The sequence below is a fragment of the Triturus cristatus genome, chromosome 7, assembly GCF_964204655.1.
Source record: "Triturus cristatus chromosome 7, aTriCri1.1, whole genome shotgun sequence".
NCBI lineage: Eukaryota > Metazoa > Chordata > Amphibia > Caudata > Salamandridae > Triturus > Triturus cristatus.
The window spans coordinates 461,238,457-461,259,872 of record NC_140590.1 but is presented as its reverse complement, the minus strand read 5'-3'; the positions used below and the strand labels follow the sequence as shown (position 1 = coordinate 461,259,872).

Here is a 21,416-nt window from a genome sequence, read left to right as displayed (position 1 = left end):
TTTTATGTTTAAATCTTTTATTGGCATCTCAAAATACATAGTAGAAAAAAACTGCAACCAAAGGAAAGAATAGCACCCTGTTCAGTCTCTGGTCCATTTTTAGCTTGTTTTCTTTGGCAGTGGGGTTGAATGAAGTGCGTCGCCTGGGCTCTGAGTCGACGCAGGATGGTGTTCTTCGTAGGGGCCTCTTGAGTTTTCCACTCCTGTTCGCTAGAGAAAATTGGTTCGCATTGCGATTTCTATCATCTCTGTCATGATGCTTCGATTGGATCGGCATCTCGGATTTTACTTCCTCCATGTCAGGCGTGTTCCATCTTGTTTCGGCATCGAGAATACACCCACCGTGATGGGAAAAAACACCTTTTCGTTACTGTCAACAGCACCAATCCAAGTACTCGTGGAAAGATCAACACTCAATTTGTAACCTTTGCTTTTTGCCTGAGCACGACAAGACCTCCTGCACCGCCTGCATTGCCTTCTGGGCCAAAAAGACTATCCGAAACTGTTGATCATTGGCTTGCTCGACGCCCCATGAAACAGCAGCACAACGAGGAAACCTCCAGCATCTTTGGGTAATATGTTGAAGGAGAGGGTTGTTGACGAACAAGTGGCTGTATTCAGCTCAGACCCGGATTCTGCTTTGGACTCCAAGGAAGCAGACCTGAAGCCTACACCGGGCTAATGTCAGAAGACAACAGCAAGTACAGCTTCTCACACCACTCGCCTTCAAGTCATATACTGTTCCTCAGTGGGTTGGGTACCGACCCTACAATGGAAGACACAGCCTTTCGGCCTGCCACTGCATCCCAGCCATGGCCATCACCACCCTCAGGCTTCCGAGACAACACCAACTCCATCGCCTGGGCCAATCCAGCCACTCAAGACCTGTACCGTTACCTTCCCATCTGGATGATACCACCTCTTATCATGATGTATGTCACGGTGCATTACACACAAAGAGGAGGGCCCCTGGAGATTTATAGACCTGCAGGTGTTCACTCCCAATTCTTATAATATCTATAGTCTATCTACAGATAGATTATAGATATTACAATAGAGATTACAATATAACGATCATACAAACAGAAACACCTGGGTCTGAAAAGGGGTTAAGAGGAAGAACCAAGGTGAATAGGAGTATTCCTTTTAAAGGACAAATTCAGTCACCCACCAAAGGTGGCATGCTTCATTGGGAATCACCTCGCACTGTGACAGCTGATAATGGTGCGGGCTACAACTCCCTCTCTGAGGGAGCGGAGCTCTTAGGAAGTATAGGTCAACATGTTTCTGCCAGTTATACCCTCAGGAGAATTGTGTAGGCATTTGTCAGGACCTCTCAATATCACTCCTGCTCCAACAACCATGCTCAAAGTAAAGTTAGTGCTCGAAGATGAAAAAAACATAGCCAGACAGGGGTCCAAAGTGAGAATCAAGAATGGATTCACTATAAGTCAACCGGAGAAGGATACAAAGACAGCTAGGTTTACGAAGTAAGAACAGTAGCACATTACAATTCGTCCCACCATGTCCCCAAATAGTGGTTAACATTGAGCACAATGGGAAGGTGCAAAGAAGATGAATCAGTCGTGGCGTACAAACATAGTTCACCCGTACTATGGTGAAATATAGTATATCACGTCACAGTGAAAACACATTCAAACCTGGCTTTCATCTAACAATTTCAGGCTTACCCTCAATCGTCGGCTGTAGTGTCTCAACTCAAGGGACCCTGGTGGGGGCTCAGGGTGCGCTCTGTCCAATAATGGAGAAATAGGAGAGTCGTGAAAAGAATAATAGGTACTGGTACACTCAGTCCATGCGGTTAGAAGACAGCATAATTTGGCGACACATATGGCCAGGGATTCACATGAATGACTGACAATGATGTGAAGCACATCCACGTGCAAACAAGGACGGATGCCTCCTTGCTGGAATGTCCATAGTGGAGGCATGGTACAAAGAAGAATGTGTGTATCCAGTCTCCTGCTGTTGTAATTTGGAGTTGTTTAATGTGAAACAGTCTTGCAGTGTAAGTGGCGTGTAGTCATTGTCCTTTTTAAAACCTCTCCAAACTTGAACAATCGGCCATCACCACCCTCAGCACAGATACCACTATCACAATAAAACCGGCTGACAAGGGTGGTGTCATTGTCATCCTTGACACTGCCACCTATTGCGCTGAATGCCTCAGGCAGCTGAATGTGGCAAGTTCCTACCATACCATTAGGTGTGATCCAACCAAACAATTACAATCCACCATCAAATCTTTGGTAGAGGAGATCAAAGACACGGAGTGGTTAACGGAGAAGGAAGGCGATTTATTGATTGAAGCTGATCCCGTTATCCCTTATTTCTATGCACTTCCCAAAATTCATAAACCACAAAGCCCCCTGGTGGGCAGACCCATCATCTCATGGATTGTTTCCACACTCGAACCTCTGTCCAAGTTTGTCGATTTCTTTTTAAGACCTCTTGTCCGGATGTTGCAGACCTACCTGCAAGTCACCAAAGATGTTCTTAAACATCTCGATGGCTTAGCCTTCGATACCCATATCGAGTACTTGATTTCCTTTGATGTGAAATAAGTCTACGCATGCATCCTACAGTAGAAACCTTTGGACACTGTTGAATCCTTGCTCTCAGGCACTGATCATGATTTCTGCATGCCTTTTTCTTTCATTATGAAATATGCCCATCTGGCCATGAAAGGAAACTTTTTTTTGCTTTGAGAATTGTCTCAATTTGCAAACTTCTGGGACTTCCGTAGGCAGCACTTTCGCCCTCCGTCTGACGTGTCTTTACATGAATGCCTTTGAGATGAAACACGTCTTCCTTGAAATCCATACTGCTCCAATATTAAGATCTGGAAGCGGTACATTGATCATGTTTTTTTATTTGGAAAGGAGATATTGAATCCATCGCATCGTTTCACCAGTGGTTGAATTCTCAGAATCAATTTCTGAGATTCACATGTGAATGCAGTAAAGAGAAAGTCTCCTTCCTTGACCTTCTGATCTACCCCTCTGAGGGCACTTTGGAAACTGAAGTTTATAGAAAACCTACGGCATGCAACACTTTATTGTCATACAACTGCTTCCACCCCTAGGTCCTGAGGGGCAATCTCCCATTTGGCCAAAACCTCCACCCGATGTGGAATTGCAAATTGGGAAATTCAGAGAACATGCCAGAGCACTGTCTACCTAACTCCTTGACATGCAATGCACTGCATCACTCATTCACACAGCAGCCAAAAGAGCCAGGAATGATTATCAAGATGCCCTGTTGGAAACAAGGTCACTGACACCGCCTTTAAAGAGACTAGTCTGTGTAATCCCCTTTTGCAGTCTCGCGAACTCCACTAAGAAATCAGCATGCAGCAACTGGCACATATTGAATAAAGGCAACCAGACAATTTCATTGCAGCTCTTTACATTTAAACGCAGTCAAAACAATCTGGGGTCTACCACCGGTGCAGGAACATTTTCCCTGTGGCTCCTGTAGTACCTGCGTTTCAACTGAACACACCACTCACATTGACATTAGGACCCACAGTCCCTGGGAGCTAAGCCACCACACTAACTGTTACAGCGATAAGCTTGTTTCATCGATGCCCTTGTGGAATGCTGTATGTTGGCATGACCACACACAAAGTAAGAACCCGCATCACAGAGCACTATAAGATGCAAAAAACAAGCTACCAAACTGACTAACCACTTTATTAATCTTGAACACACAGATGATGAGCTATGTGGACAGTTCTTGATAAATCAACACCACCGGCATCTTTTCAAACTGTATAGTCACATACATAGGTTGAATGATGAGATTCCTTGGACATCTATCCCTTAATGATGTCTGTGAGCACCTATAACTTGCATCTACATGTGCAGACTGTACATCCACCTTACATATTTGCCCCAGGTGTTCTTGGGTTATCATTTCATTACTCTACCCACCTGGTCTCCAAGTGATCGCCACATAGCTTTACTTAATGTACCTCTGTTGGTCATAACCATATGTCTCTACCTGCAACATGTAGTCCCCTACTGGACTATTTACGACAACTTCCTACACTTTCTGCGAGTCTGATTTGCATGAGGGTTATTTGTGCTGCCACCCCCCTTTTCTGACCCTTGGCTTTTATCACACTCCTTGCGGGAGTGTCTTGTTACGGATTATGGACTCCTTGGGTCCTTACAATGTTATTTATTAAAAAAATTCTGCATATAGAGCGCAACTCTGTATGCTCTTTGACCCGTGCCATGTATTTGCTTAGTAGCCCATACCGGTCTACATCTCCCATGATATACGACACGCTCTGTTCTGGAGTTGTGACTACACTACAACCTCCGTAATGCTCCACTCGGCGGACCACAACGCAGCATATGGCGCTAAATGGCTGAGACTAAAGGGATGCCTCTAGCCACCGCCAGTTTCCTCGATCCTGACTGTGAATAGACTCTGAAGTTGTCTCCCATAAGATAAGCCTTAGTGTTCTGGTTAATCTGCACGCAGACTCCATGCCTGTGTCTAATTTTACAGAATTCTGTAAGTACTATATACTGGTATTTTTGCTCTCTGACGCGCTCTTGAAGCGGACACCCTGTCTGCTTCTAAACTTGCTGCATTCTATGAGTACCAACATACTGGGATTTTTTCACCCTGACATGCGTTCTTGACAGTGCTTTTAAAACCTCCGTGCACCATGCTTTGCTACACCGGGCTCCTGTACCCGAGCAGGCATATCACACTGCTTATTACTCTGCCCTATTCATGCGCATACATGCGCTCATGATATAATCGTCTCCGAGGCGCTCCCGTTAAAACTGCATAGTTTATTGGCCCATAACAGTCACCAGCCTGTCCTCTCATAGCTGTAAGTTTGTATTATTGTGCTTTTTTCAAGGTTTAGCTACACAACGTTTGTCAACATTTATTTTACATGAGCCAAGGGCTGTCCCACGTGTTGACGTTAAACCAGGGAGTATGACAAGCACTGTAGGCCACATCAATTTACAAATGTAGCAAGCGACAACCCTGTGATGGTTCTTTCCTTGTTTTTCCCATGCACTCACTGTTAAATACTATGACTACACTCCACTTACACTGCAAGACTATGTTTAAATTTAACATCTCCAAATTACAAAAGAAGGGGATTGGATACACACATTCTTCTTTGTCCCATTTCTCCACTATGAACATTACAACAAGGAGGCAACAGACCTTGTTTGCACTTGGATGGGCTTCACGTCGTTATCAGGCTTTCATGTGAATCCCTGGCCACAGATGTCGCCTAATTACTCTGTTTACAGCACGGACTGAGTGTATTAGTACATTTGAGCCTATTATTCTTTTCACAACTCTCTCTTATATCTCCATTATAGAACAGTGTGCACCCTGAGGCCCACGATAGTGCCCTTCGAGTTGAGGCACTAAATCCGAAGATTGCGAATAAGCTTGAAATTGTAGGATGGATGGCAGGTTTGAATGTGTTTTCACTGTAACATGATGTTCTGTATTTCACCACAGTATGAGTGAACTACGCTTGTACGACTAATGCATCCTACCTGCATCTTACCGTGGTGCTCAATGTTCATCTCTATTTGGGGATAGAGTTGTAACCTGGCTGCCTTTGTATCCCTCTACAGGTTGACTTACAGAGGATCCATCTTTGATTCTCACTATGGACCACTGTCTGGTTATGCTTTGTATGTCTTTTTATCTTAGAGCATTAACTTTACTGTGAGTATGCTTTTTTTGAGCATGCCCAATATTGAGAGGTCCTGATGAATGCCTACACAGCTCTTTTTAGGTTATCACCGGCAGAAACATATTGACCTATACTTAGTGACACATCATTGCAGGGTGACTCGACCATGCAGTGTCCCTTTCCTCCATTTTAACCCTGACCCAAAATCGCAAAAATTAAGTTATGCGCCTGCCCTGGAGTCAGTTTTAATCCCTTTATTTTCCTTTTTTGCACGCTCTGTGTACTTCACCAATCTTTTGCTCACAATAGTGTTTCTCCTTGCTGTCCTAAAACATCTGAAGAGCTGCTCCCTCTCTGGGAGGGAGTTGTAGCCCACACCTTAATCAGCTGTCACGGTGTGAGGAAATTAACAATAATGAAGCATGCCACCTTTGGTGGGTAAGGGAATTTGTCATTTAAAAGGAATATTCCTGTTCAGCTAGGTTCTTCCTCTTTACCCCTTTTGTGTGTGTGATAGTTTTTCACTGAGCAGCCATCTTGCACAAGGTAGACCTGCACACAATCTCAGAGGAGGATAACCTGGTAGAAATGCTCTCCCATGCCCAGCCGTTTAATATGCTTAAGAGTATTTTACAGTCCACACAAGATAGATTTAAGGACCCAGTTAAGGCTAGGGTTGTCACGCAGAGGGTCGATTTAAAAAAAATAAAATAATAATATATATATTTAAATACAAACTCACCCCCTCGGATCTGCTTTGCATTACAGATCCGCTCCCACCAAACTCATTGGTCACGCATACCGCCTGTAAATTGGCAAATGCACAGGTTACTGGAGATGCCCAGATAAAAGAAATATGAACGCAGCAGGGAAAAGGGTGGCCACGCAATCTGCCACCCACTAGTGCATCGCCAACTCCATTAGCTTATTCTTCAGATACTACCAAGCCAACACCTCCCTGATATGTACAGTTAACAAGCTCAGAAGAATGTAGCAGAGGGGTAGATAATCTCCAACATGACCATAAGGTAAGCTATGGACGTGGCTGGCACTACCGCTAGGGGAATTAAATCCAGCACCCTGATCCGCCGTCATGCCTGTTCCCTGTCTCTGGCTTTAAGCATCTGATCAACATGTCCTTTAATTGGGAACACCTCTTTGGTCCTCAAAGTGATCACCTGCTAGAGAGGATCAAAAAAGACACAAATACAACTAAGGCAGTGAGGGCTATTCAGTCCCCTTCACCCCGTGGGTTTTTTCATCGATCACAATTTTGTTTGGGTGCCAAAGCCACCTCCCCAACGGATTCCTCATTCCATCTCCACCCGGGCTAAGGCAGCACCCTTTCACAGTGCTTAGAGACCTGACGGTGATAACGCAATCTACAAATACAATTACAAATTACAAAATTACAAATTCCACCTTCTACCAGAGGCAGTAGCAGCAAGCCTCCCAAGGTTACTCCAGGTCGCCTATATGGGGAATAATTCCAGGGGCAGATGCAGTGACTCCCTCTCCCACCAACGGACTACACCACAACTGTCGGGCGGGGTATGCCTGCAGGGGTTCTTTACACAATGGCAAAGCATCATCTCAGACCAATGTATTTTTTCCATTGTAGAACTGGGTTACTGCCTGGAACTCCCTGCTTTACCACCTAACATTCCCTTTGCAAACTCTCTCTTTCTACAGAACACTCGCGCCTCCTACAGGAGGAAGTGTACACACTCTTACTCAACGGGGCTATAGAGCCTTTGCTACCACACCATCACTGCAAAGGTGTGTACTCCCTGTAGTTTCTTATCCGCAACAAAGATCCTACAGTTTCGTATATGCAAGAAAGATCCCTTGGCCCATATTCGACCTCTGGCCTCTCAACAAGTACGTCCTGTCAGAGTATTTCTACATGGTCATGCTCCAGGAGGTCAGTTTGGTGCAGCAAGGCGACTTCATGACTGCCTTTAACTTTAAGGATGCTTTTTTTCCACATCCTGATCCACCTTGCGTATCACCACTATCTCAGGCTCGTGGTAAGTAGAGTACTTTCAATTTAAAGTTCTGCCCATTTGGTAACCACTTCTCCCAGTGTCTTTACCAAATGCCTTTCAGGGGTAGCTACTTACCTCCAGAGAAGCAGCGTCCATGTCTACCCATACCTCGACGAATGGCTTATAAAGAGTGCAAGCAGATAGAGCTGCTTGGCCACACCCGAATCCCTTTGATGTCCTCCACAGCCTCTGTTTCGCTATCAACTTGGGCAAGTCCCACCTCCTACCCCTTCAGATACATCAGTTCCTAGGGGTCATTCTAAACTCAGTTACTGAGAAAGCTTATCCCAGCTATGCACTCGTCCAAGCCTTCCAGTTCCTGCTGCCTCTTTTTCAGCCAAATCACCAGTGAACAGTCAGAAAAGTAATGCACCTCCTCGGCATGATGACCTCCTGCATAGTCATCGTTCCCCATGCTCGCTTACTTAGGCATCTGCTGTAAGAGTGCCTGGCGGCACAGTGGTCACAAGCAAAGTGTCTCTGGGAGGATACAGTGGCGGTTTGTGCCAACATCCATCGCTTTTTGTAATGGTGGAACAGCAATGACCTGTTGCAGGGAAGGCCCTTTCTAGACCAAGTTCACAAGTTGACCATCACCACTGACACACACCTCTCACGGGTTGGGGGTGCATTTGTAAGGAATGACTGTTCAGGGCCTGTGAACACCCATACAACAGACCTTCCACTTCAACTCTCTGTAATTTCTGTCAGTCCAACTGGCTTCGAAAGCTTTGTTCTGCCACACAAATAACAAATCAGTCCTGGTCAAAACAGACAACACGACTCTGTTGTATTACCTTCGGAAACAAGAGTCATGCACTCTCCCTGGCTCTCAATGTTAGCGCAGAGCATTTGGCGTTGGGCTTTGAAGACCTGCTAAGCAGGATGCAGCAACAAGTCCACAAGTGGGAACTTCACCCCCAAGTCCTTCTCCTGTATTATAATAACCACTAAAACAACCTGGGTCTGGTGCTGAATCAAAAGACTAAACCAGGAGACAGTATATCTACCTATTCCGACATCTCTTTAAGAGAGAACCCTTCTTGGACAGGACCCATCAATCACAAAAGGTGGTGAAATATCATCATTTGGGTCTGTATATCTCAATGTGACGAACCAAGTCTTGACATAACGACTAGGTAACGTCCAGAGAGAATGCAACAAAGGAGGGTTGCTGTCGGATCTCAAACAATGTCAAAGCGACAGTATATCCAAAAGTTGTAAAGGGGATCCTAAAGTGAGCAGCACTAAATAATAATGGGGAAAATAAAAATGGCTAGAGGAACTCAAATGTGCTTTATTCAGTAGAGTGCCCCTGTCATAATTAAAAAGCAATATGGCAATTTAGCACAAATATTTTGTCATTATGCTAATGTCCATAGCAGTATGGTCGACATGTTTCTGCCCATTGTGATCTACGAGTATCAGGGCTTTCTTCAGGACCTTAGATGCTGCTGTGGTTAAGTGAAAAAACGTGACAAAGTAATTTCATTGAAAAAATACTTAAAGAAAGGAGTCCTACCGCACCGGTCAATTCAAAAGATATCGAAACCGGATACCTAGGAAGACAAAAAGGAATGGTTGGTAATAGCAATCTACCTGGTATTCTTAGATTTAGCAAACGGTCATCTCTGTTCAATGACTCAGAAGAAAGCATTCGGTGATGCTAAAGAGCACTTAATCGATGAATTAAATTGCACTTACCCATAATCATTGGGTGATGCCCTCACCTCAACCTGGTCCTTACTCAGGGAAAGGGGGCCCCGCTCTATTTGAAAGGAAGACAAAATCAGGCTACTAGTTATAATGCCTAAAGTATAGCCTCCCAATAAACGTGGCTAAACAACGAGACATAGTTCGTGCACTGTCAAAAGGGATGGGAAACATGGTCATGATCTGAACCCTAAATTTTTTGCTATGTAGTATACTAGAGAAACAGATTATTTAATCTAATGAAATCACATTCACTGACTAGCAATAGTGTTCATGGAATGCAGCGTTCAAAATTGCCCACGATGGAATATCAGCCTCTCTCACATCTGATAACTTAAGTAGTCAGCACATGACCGTACATGCAGCCAAAGTGTAGTACTCTAAATAATTGGAGAGAAAGGGTACTAGCGCCAAACTTACCTCCCCGTCGGTACCCCAGGGCGGTCTTTGAGTAAAGACCGGAGGTACCGGCGAGAAGGTCTATGCGCTCTTTATGGCCGAAGGAACTCAATTGGTTGCCGGTTCGTCTTGCGAAAAGGTGGCCAGATTAGCGCCTGTTCCGATTTCAAACCCAGACGCATGTGTAGAAAGATAACACTAGTTTCTAAAAAGACCTCGTTATTGTACGCATGTGTGGGACACTGCCGGTTCGTCTTTCCGGAAAGGTGGCCAGAATAGTGCCTGTTCCGAGTTCAGCCCCAGACGCATGTGTGGAAAAATAACACTAGTTTCTAGAAAAACCTCGTTATTATATGCATGTGCGGGACACAGCCGCTAGTTAACAGTGGTATATGAACCTCCGTATTTCCTAGATAGAAAACAAACAAACGTACGCATGCATGTAGGGGGGATACAATATTAGATGAGCTATCCTTCTGTCCTTAGTATAACTGCACCCCTCAAACAGAGGGTAACAGAGACTAGAGAGACAGGACTACAGAAAGGGGCACAGGATCATGCTCTATCTGGTTGTAATACGCTCAAGATAGCTCTGGAACTACAACAACAGCCAAGGAATGTCGTCATTCAGCCCCATGATGTCCGAACGTAATCGATGTACCCATCGTTGTTCTCTGCGTAGCAGAAAACGTTGGACATCTGTCGTGTGTGAAGGAATCTGGGGTTGTTCTAAGATAACCCAGTGTAAATCAGTTTCTTTGTGGCCTACTGCAATAAAGTGATTTGTGAGTTTTGTCGCACTTTTCTTACACCGTATAGTGCTTTTGTGTTCCGATATTCTTAACTTGATCTTACGAGATGTCATACCCACATAGTTCTTCCCACATGGGCATTTTATCAGATAAATCACTCTTTCACTATTGCAATTGGTGTGTTTATTCAGGACCCAGGGTCTATTCGTCCCAATGTCTACCTCTCCTGTATTCCCATCATTAGGGGTTTCCAGATCTAGATCTGTTTGTAACCGCCGAAAATACCAAATGCCCAAGCTTCACCCCCAAGTTTCCATATCCACAGTCCATGGGCAATACAGTGTGGATGACCTGGTCAGGGATATTTGCCTACGCTTTTTCAACTCTCCCACTTCTGTATTTGGTTCGGAGGCTATGGCAGACCTCCCTCACCCTCTTACTGGTGGCTCCTACGTGTGCCAGGCAACAATGGTTTACAACCCTTCTCAAGTTGTCTGTAGTCCCTCACGAGAAGCTCCCCAACCGTCCGGATCTTCTTACACAATACCAGGGCACATCAGGCACCCCAACCACATGCAGCTGAACATAGCGATGTGACTCATGAGGTGTTTTGAGTTTCATTATCTCAATTTGCCAGCTGAGTGTATGTCCATCCTCAAAGCAACTCGCCGCCCCACTACCCGTGGCTGCTATGCGGCAAACTGGGAAAGGTTGCTCCACTTCTGCCTACCCATGCATTCAATCTCTCACGCTATTGTGTGCAAAATATAGTCTGCTACCTGTTTTACTAGCAACCCTCAGGCCTGGCTTACACTTCGTTTCGCTTACATTTGACTGCGGTGAAAGCATGCCTTCCTGATGAGTCTTCATCATTAAAGCATTTATTGAAGTACTACTTTAAAAGGCTATCCTCTCAGGTTATCCACAGTCCCATCCTGGAATCTCAATGTAGTCTCACTAGGGTGATAAGACCCCCTGTTGAGCCCCTGCTTACTTGCTCTCTCCAATTTTCATCATGAAAAGTAGCACTTTTAGTCTCAATCACTTCCCTCAGGCGTTTAAGCGACATCTAAGTTCTCTTGCAGGAAGAGTTCTTTTTAGGTTGAAGTCTACCTGACAGCACAGCTGACTGGTTTGCTAAGGACATTCAGAAAGCTGACCTAGGAATGCTTTCCGCCCATTGCCTATTGCCTCCGTTCCACACCACTTACCCCAATCCACTCTGCCCCACTCCAGTTTACCCCACTGCACTCAAGTCTATCGCACTCCACTCCAATGTACCCCAGTCTACCCCACCCAACTTTGCAACAATCTGCTCCATTCCAGTCTACCCAACTCCACTAAATCTACCCCTAAATCTACTCCATTCCAGTCTACTCAACTCCACTCCAGTCTACCCCACCTCAATTTACCCACCCCACCCCAGTCTACCCCATTCTATTTCAGTCTACCCCACCCTACTTCAATCACTCTATCTCAATCTACCCCACTCAAGTCTACTCCAGTCCACTCCCCTAGGATCCAGCCTGCCCCACTCCACTACAATCTACCCCACTCCACTCCACCCTTCTCCACTCTACCCCACTCCACTTCACCCCACTCCACTGTATCTAAGCCAAACAACCCCACCCCAGTTTACCCCACTCCATCCCAATCTTCTGTAACTCCATTTCAAATCTACCCCACTTTGCTCTAATCTACCCCAGACTACTCCAATCCACCACAATCCAGCCTACCCCAATCCACTCCACTCCAATCAGCCCCAATCCAACCCACTCCGCTCTAGTCTACCTAATTCCTTCCCAATCGACCCCACTCCACTACACTCTACCCAGTCCAATTTACCCCACTTTGTTCTAAATTACCCCATTCCACTCCAAACTCCACTAAAATGTATTTAACTCCCCTCCACTGTAATGTTCCCCACTAAACTCCAATTTATCCCACTCCACCACAGTTTACCCCTTATAATGCACCACAGTCTACCCCTTCTAATGTACCACAATCTACCCCACTCCATTCTACCATAATCCCCCCACTTCAATCTACCACTATATACCCCTGTCCAGTCTACTACAGTCTACCCCCATTCAACTCCAATCCGCTCAATGTACCCCACTCCAATCTACCCCAATCCAACCCACTTCACTCCAATTTACCCCTCATTCCAATTTACCCACTCTCCACTCCAAAGTCCACTGCAATACTCTTCACTCTAATCTACCCCACTCCACCACAATCTACCCCACTCCAATCTATCACAATCTACCCTCCTAGAATCTATCACAATCTACCCATCTCCACCCCACTCCAATCCACCTCACTCCACTCTACCCCAACCCTCCTCACTCCATTCCACCCCAAGTTATTACACTTCACTCTACCACAATCTACCCCACTCCTGTCTACTTCAGTCTAATCTACCCCAGTCTACTCCTCTCCAAAGGTAGGCAGAGGTAAAAGTAAATAGCCCCTTACTCTCTATTTGTGGTAGTGTGGGCGAGCAGTAAGGCTTTATCAGAGGGTAGTGTTAAGCATTTGCTGTACACACTCAGGCAGCAAATTATGTCACACACTGAAAGACTAAACTCAGACTAATTTGTTTGTATCAAACATATTATTAAGGTATATTTATTTCTAGAACCAAGCCAAGCCTGGTGCAGGTCAGTGAAATAAATGCTTTGCAAAGTCTTATGCAATGTTTTACAGATTAATGCAGGTTCGAATGCAGTTGATTGGATTGCAAGTAAGTAAATGTTTCCAAATTACTTTTTCAGTTACTTTACAGATAACGTTGTACATTACTTTTTAAGTTGCTTTTTCTATTCAGTGTGATATGCCTAGATATCACACTGGGACATTTCCTAGAAAGAAGGTATGTAAATCCGTTTTTGTACATTTGCTGTTTTTCAGTGTTTCATACAAAGCAATTCCACACTTAACAATTTTCGGGGGGAAACCGTCAATGTATTCCTATGGAGAAAAATTAAGTTAACTCTTTGCAGGTAAGTACAATTTTTTGGGAGTTGGTATTCTGCGGTTATAACCAGGGTTCCCCCAGGGTCAAGGATGCACTCTTGAAACACCCTCAGCGGCACTAGGGTGGCCGGGTGCAGAGTGCTGAGGCACAATGTTATCCAATGGGGGATAAGGGGCCTCTGGTAGGTGGCTGCTCACAAGCAGGCCACAAGGTTGTGGAAGCAAAGCTTCTGGTGTTAGGCTCAGGGTAAAGGGGGATCCGAGTTAGCATCCAAAGTACACCCGCAGCGGCGCAGACCTGGCTGGGTGCAGGGTGCTGTTTTGACTTCGGGTGCCCTTTTGTTTTCAGTGGGGATTGCCAGTCTTGTTTTTTAGCTGCAGGCTTGGTCCAGGAGTCTTCCAGGAGGAACCAACAGCTGGGCAGGTAAGTTGGAGGGCTTGGGGGTGTAGGTGCACCTCTGGTTCTCTTCTCCCGGGCGATGCGGGCAGATGGATGCAGGGATGTCTTTTGAGGTCAGATTTCACCTTACCAGGCCACTTGCTGTTGGGGGGGGTCACCGTGCAGAGGCTGCAGGCGACGCTGGGTCATCCTGGAGGGGTCAACTCTGTCTCCGGAGCACTGGGGGACTTCGGTGGGACCAGTGGGCCACCCGGATTTGGGCCGTAGGCTTCGGGTGCAGTGGTGGTTCCAGACGTCGTGTTTATATGTTCTCAGCAGGCTCAGAGTCTGTCTTGGGGAGTTTCTTTTGACAGAGCTGCTGTTCGCAGAAGATACGGACTTTGTTGAAGGCAGTCAGTCCTCCCGGGGGTTCTGGAGGTCGCTGGCTGCAGGACAAGGTGGCTTTTGGCACAGGATCTCTGTAAACTGCGTACGGGCTGGTAGGGCTGGGGCCAAGTCTGTTCTTCTCTGCAGTCTCCTCTGCTGGGCGTCTTCCTTCATCCTTCTTCATAGGTTGCAAGAATCTGTCTTCTTTGTTCAGGGCTGCCTCCTAAATACTGTATTTAGGGGGCGTTTTAGGGGTCTCGAGGTCAGTAGCCAATGGGCTACTGACCTTAGGGTGACTACACCCTTGGTGTGTTCACCCCACGTGGGGGAGTGGGCACAGTCGCTTATCCTGATTGGGGAGTGCCTGCCGTCTGCAAGATGGTGGGCGCTGAAGAGTGGGCTTCACCTCGCCCCCTCCGCCTGAGTGTTGGGGTTGTCAGAGGTGGGCACAGCTTCTGGGCTGGCTAATTTTTACCGCCTGTCTTCCCGCCGAAAAGGAGGGGAGACTAGAAGAGGTCCTGCTCCTAATAGCAGGACAGGCTGGGAGTCGCATTACAAAGGTGGCAAGGCCTTTGAAGCTCCCCTGCCACAGATGGCTCTTCCTGGCCTGGGGAACGTGTGAACACCTCCGTGCAGGAAAGGCTTTGTTTCTGGGCTCAGGGAACCAAGGCTCCCACCGATGGGGTCCAGAAACATGTCTCGTGGTGGCAGGCTGGTGTGTACTAGTCAGGGAACCCACCAGACGCTGGTAGTTTTTCAGGGGGCATCTCTAAGATGCCCTCAGTGTGCATTTTTCATTAAATTCCACACTGGTATCAATGTACGTGTAATGTGCTGAGAAGCTTGATACCAAACTTCCCATTTTTCAGTAAAGCCATTATGGAGCTGTGGAATTCGTAATGAGAAACTCCCAGCACCATATACTTTTAATAGCATTACTGCACTTACAAAGTCTAAGAATTGGTCTAGACACTGTAGGTGTACAGGGCTCAAGGACCTTTACCCTCACCACTGGTATAGTGCACCCAGCTAGAGGGGTGCCTGACCTATGCCAGGGCAGTCGGTTGTAGGTATGGCCCACTAAGATGTTTGCCATGTTGACTCTTTACTTTGTTTTGCACCGAAACACGCAGCCCACAATTGCAGTGTGTTTGTGTGTGTGTGTGTAAAGGTACAGGGCCTCTAAGGTTGGCACAATAAATGCTGTAACCCTTAGAAGCCTTCACTGACCACATGGTATCTTTTACAAGGGACTGACATGTGGCCAGAGAGGTGCCAATTGGGGGTACAAGGTATCTATAGCAACACATGCCACAAACGGAAAATATTACTTATCCTATAAGCATCTGTTTGTGAAATGTAGTGCTGTAGGTTCACATGCACCTACCTTCCTCCCTGGAAGCCTTCGGTTGTTGCAGATGCCTTTTGCTTTCCTTCTTTCCTACATTTACTTGCATTGTCATCTTCCTGTACTTTCCGTGTTGCATCTCCATCCTTACCTGCTGTGCGGGAAACCAATCTAGCAATGGAGCTGATTCCCATGCACATTACCAGTTATAGGAAGAATCACTATACCTCGTAATTCAAAAAACGTAGTCAAAGAAAAACAAGTTATACACTTCCAGCACAACACAGGATGGCATCCATGTGTCCGCTTATTGTATATTCCTTGTGTTAGATCTGTCGCCCTTAGGGAGGGATTCCTCAAACGTTTACCTTCTCCCCTCCTGTATTGCTGAATCCTTTTTTGTTGGCCTTATAAGTCTGTGTGCTTTACCACTGCTAACCAGTGCAAACGTGCTTGCGCTAACACCCTAAAAGATGGTAAAACTGGCTTACACCAGATTGGTATATTTAATTTACTTATTTAGCTCTAATAAAGTAGTATTCCATATACCCAGGACCTGTAAATTAAATGCTTCTAGTGGGCCTGCAGCACTTATTGTGCCACCCAATTAAGTAACTCTTTAAAATGTGTCTTAGGCCTGCCAATGCAGCCAGTGTGCAGTTTTTAACTGCCAATTTGACTTTGCAAAATAAACCTGTTGCCAAGCCCAAAACTACTTTTTTAATACATATATTACCCCTACAGTATGCCCTAGACAGCCCAGAGGGCAGGGTGCATTGTATTTTAAAATTTGGACTTGCACTTTTCAGTTCTACATGTCATGGTAGTGAAAAACTTCACATTTGTTTTTCACTACTGTGAGGCCTACCTCTCCCATAGGATAACATTGGGTAACCTTATTACATTTAATATGTTTTGTTTGGGAGCAGGTAGAAATATTATGTTTGGTGTGTAAGGAATTGTAATTTAAAATCCTCTTTGAATGGTAAAGTCAGATTTTAAGTCATAATTCTGAAAATGCCCCATTTAGAAAGTTGAAAAGCGAAAAGACAGCTGTGTTGCACTCAGTTAACAAAAAGATCATACAATGTGTACAGGAGAAACAGATATAGTTTGTCAAGTGTGCACCCTCTGAAATGGCTCCACCCAGCCACCCGATTCAAGAAGAAGATAAAAACTAGGGCCCATGCCCTAGACACAAGATGCACTACTGTTGTTCACTCAGAGCATGTATACCAGATTATATTCTAATAGTGAACTAGTTTGAACACTGTACATACAAAAACTCAAAACAAAAGCAACATTCCAATATACAAAAGTCCATCAATGTATCATCCCTGAGATGCTGAGTATGACTCCTTCATAATTTATTATGCAAACGCAGGTGCTTCATAGGAAATCCCTTCCACATGACTTTAGATGTTCAAATAGTTCCCGCGTAGATTACAAAAGTCCCAATGCATTTTGGGCATAAACAATAGCCCTTCTTCAGGAAATCTATGAGCAAATATTAATGACAATAAGAATACATCATATTCAATTTATCAATACAATAAATTCAGAATAACGGCCACTACATCCTCTGAGGCGAACATCAAGGATGTTGGAATTCAACATTCATGAATATCTTTGAATGAAAACACAGAGACAGCCATGCTTAGAAGAATTCAGGAAGAACCTGAAAAGATTGGAAAAAAAATACGATGAAAGAACCAAGCGACACCATCACCAAATGTGTTCCTTATCTAAAAGTGAAATCACTAAAACCAACGCCTCCATGCCAGGTGCTAAATTAATCTGACCTATATCCCCAATGTGAAACTAAAACGCAGTGAACTCCCATCCGTGCGAGTCCAACACACCCATGCCTACTGTCAATTAAGTGAATGTACGAACCTAATATCTCCGAGCAACACAACCCGGAGTTGCAACACCGGCAGGGGAATCGCCGTGTGCGTTGAAATATCTGTAACTGTGATAACAATAAAACAGAATTACCCAAACGTGACCCCGCTGGGCGTCAATCTGATGCAAATGCTAGTGTCGAATTAATAAACTTCACTTACCAAGCCTACACTCGACACTACTTGGCTTACCTTGTGCTGGGAATTTTAAGTTTTGGACTCTAATAAAGGATAACAGCAAGCTTTTTTGATGATCTGATTGGATTATTTTGAACTGATTGGTTCTTCTTCATCGTCCTCGTTGTGCAGAGATCACAACTTCATTATGGGATTATTTTGACCTATGACCAAGACTGTACTTGGTTATTTAAACAATTCAGGTTGAAAGGTTGTGCTGTAATAGCTTCGTTTGTTGTGTTCTGTTATATTTATGTTATAGCTTTAATGTGCAGTTAGCACCTCCAGGTAGTAGGTGTTTGAAGCTGATCTAGCACCTGGTTGCCAATATAGCAACACATATATTTGTCACACATATCACTGATACTTTGAATACAGTCAAAATTTTGGATGTGCGGTTATTTCCCTTTTAGGGAACACCACTACCTTTTCTTTTTCTGAATACACTCAACACTACTCGAGCTCAGAGACAGAGCGCGGTCAGCCCCATACGACGCACGCTCAGATAATGTCCCGAATAAATATAGTAAAGGAGAAGCCTCCCCGACTTGCCAGCAGTAACTGGAAACTGTAAAATAAAGTGATATGTGGTCACGCGGACACATTACCACTACAAACATAAGTATTGTAAATACTAAGTTAAGAGGGCGTAAGCACCACTTACCACTCCTCCGTTACATAATGCTCAACACAGTCGTGTTCAGCCACGTGTGGCTCCCGCGTCGAAAACCAGTGATCAAGCACGTAAAAGCCTCTCCGATGGTACCCGGTGTAAGGAGAACAGTGAGTCAACCAACGTTAGGCAAAACGCGAGTGTTTAAGTAAACGTGCTACCCGTGACTACAACGAGGGGAGGGGACAGACCTCCTCTTTGTCCAAAGAGATAAAAAAGAGACTGTAAAAGAGGTATCAAAGAGGTAGAAATGAGACTAATGAAGATAACAAGACAAGTATGTTAAAGTACAAAGTGCCCAAAAATATCACCTGACCTAAACAACAAAATTGCACAAATCGAGTAGTATATCTATGATTGGTATGTGGGCAAAAAACATGTCATGGTTTCATGGATAAAAATTGCAAAAAAACAACAAATTGTGTGTGATAAAGGTATGCTGCTATACAGTTGGTGCACGAAGGTAAACAAAAATGCTGCTAAAGAAATGTGGTAAATAATAACAAATGTGTACCATCATGAGCAAATAAATATCATGAGCAACTGACGTGATATACAGAATTATGTACAAATGAGACTGTATATCGGATGTTTGTAACTTCATTAGTAACGTGTCGAGCATAAAATGAATATGGGAAAATGAAAAGAATAACATACAAGTAAAAATGACCCTTTGAGCAAGTGCTGCATGCACAATCATATCATATACCACACTGAAGGTATGGATACTCCTATGTAAACACTATATGGTGCCCCATATAGCCCACTGTACCAAAGAAACCAGGACTTGAACACAACCCTTGGTCTGTGAAAACGATACTCATGCGGTTTCCAAATAATAATGCAAGTAATGATCAATACCAATACTGGCATGGAGCATGTCACAAAAATGTAATAACAACAGCAGGGTACATAATGTAAAATCCATAATCATGACCACCATGCCCATAAGTTGTACAAACCCAATGTGTAAATAATCAAAATGTGTGGTCCTCCAACCAAACAGGTAGTAGATGAATACAGGCTGAGAGTCTAAAAGGTGTAAAGGATACCTCTACTTTACAAGAAACAGGAGAGTTCAATCTTACAATTAAGACCTTTGGGCATGAGGGTATCCAAAAAGTGAATCTAGTGACTCTCACGTTGTGTCAAGATTAGACATGTCCCTATCAGCTTGAATCTTAACTACTTCTAGAATGGTAAACCTAAGTTGGGTGGTGGTATGATGGTTATCATTCCAGTGACATACAAGTGGTGAACTAATCGTCTGAACCTGATCCCACTCTTGTGCTCAGTTATGCATGTACTTAGAGACTTCCCCGTTTTGCCCACATAATATAACCCACATGGGCACCTGAACGCGTAAATAACATTTTGGCCATTGCAATCCGCCGTGAAATTTAAATTGCTACTTTTTCCTGATCATGGATGGGAAATGCTATGACCAGTCAACACATTATTACAATGGGAACGATTGAAACATTTACTCATCCCTTTGTGTACCACTTCCGTGTCTATGTTGGATCTCGAAAGGATCTCTCTGAGATTGTGCAATCTCTTGTATGCAAAAATGTGGAGGATCCATAAAAATGCCATGAAAATCCGGTTCGGATTGCAATAAATCCCAGCGATTAAAAATCACTTGTTTAATGGCTGATGACTGAGTAGGGTAAATGGACACAAAAACTTCTCTTTTGGCTGTCTCCTTCACCCGCATCTTCAACAGGTCTTCTCTTGGTAGAGCCTGAGCCTGCGTCCCTGCACCATCCACCACATCTACAGGATAACCTCGATCTAAAAACAATTTTGTGTACTCATGCAGTGCGGTGTCGTATTGTGCTGTGTCCAAGGTGATACGTTTAACTCTGAGGAACTGGTAATTAGGAAAATGTTGCTTCAGCGACAGAGGGTGGAAGCTAATGTATAACAAAGAGTTGTTACGGTCAGTTGATTTCTTGAACACAGAGGTTTTGATACTAGTGCCCTCGAGGTCTAGGTTGACATAAACATAAAAAAATGCGTCTTTGATCCATGCTGGATGTGAATTGGATCCTGGGAATCCTGTTGTTCAAGAGAGTCAAATTGTCTTCTAGGTCCTGATGTGTGCCATGCCAAATGATGAGTATATCATCAATATACCTGCGATAGAGTATCAGGTGATCAGTCCAGTTCCTATCCGATAGGATGTGTTCTGATTATATTTTCATCATAAGGATGTTGGCATAATTGGGAGCCCCAGAAAAACCTTTGTTTTCATCTTTTTTTGATAAACAAGTTTTTATTGGTTTTAAAAGACACAACAAAAGAAACATTGAGCCTGTCAAGCCACCACTGTACAATCGCACGGCATGAGACCACACCACCCCCCCGCCCCCACCCGAAGCCCCCGCCCCTCCGCACCCACCCCCCGAAGCACCTATTCAGAATACATTGCCCAACCATTTCCCCCATACCCTACGATATTTCTTAGGGCAGCCCCTCGCCTGATAGAGAGTCCGTTCCTGTGCCGCACACCAGTCCACACCAGCACTCCATTTGGCCAGGGTAGGCGGCTGTGGGTGCTTCCATGCCGCTGCAATATCTCTTTTCGCCACCATTAATGCTGTCATAAGGAATAGCTTCTCAGCACGTGTGCCATCTAGACCGTCAGTGATGCCCAGAAGGGTGTGTCTAGGGTTGTGTGGCACCACCCAGCCCAATACCTCCGTGAGATCGGCTTCTATGCCCCTCCAGTAGCCCCCTAATTCCGGACATGACCACACCATATGGATGAAGTCGGCCGGGTCAAAACCGCAGCGGGGGCAAGAAGCGTCGACGGAGAGGCCCGCACGGTGCAGACGCGCCGGTGTGAGGTAGGCAGTGTGAAGATAATAAACTTGAATCAGCCTCAGTTTGGCGGAGGCCGTCACCAGCCGGGGGGCCATAAGGGCATCCCGCCAGTCCACCT

The 21,416-nt window shown here is 44.9% G+C and overlaps 1 protein-coding gene across 2 annotated transcripts in view; it reads left to right on the top strand.

Moving 5' to 3' along the window:
• The window catches only part of WDR45B (WD repeat domain 45B), a 524,626-nt gene that overhangs the window by 211,346 nt on the left and 291,864 nt on the right, over nt 1-21,416 (top strand). The gene's annotated exons all lie outside the window — the stretch shown is intronic.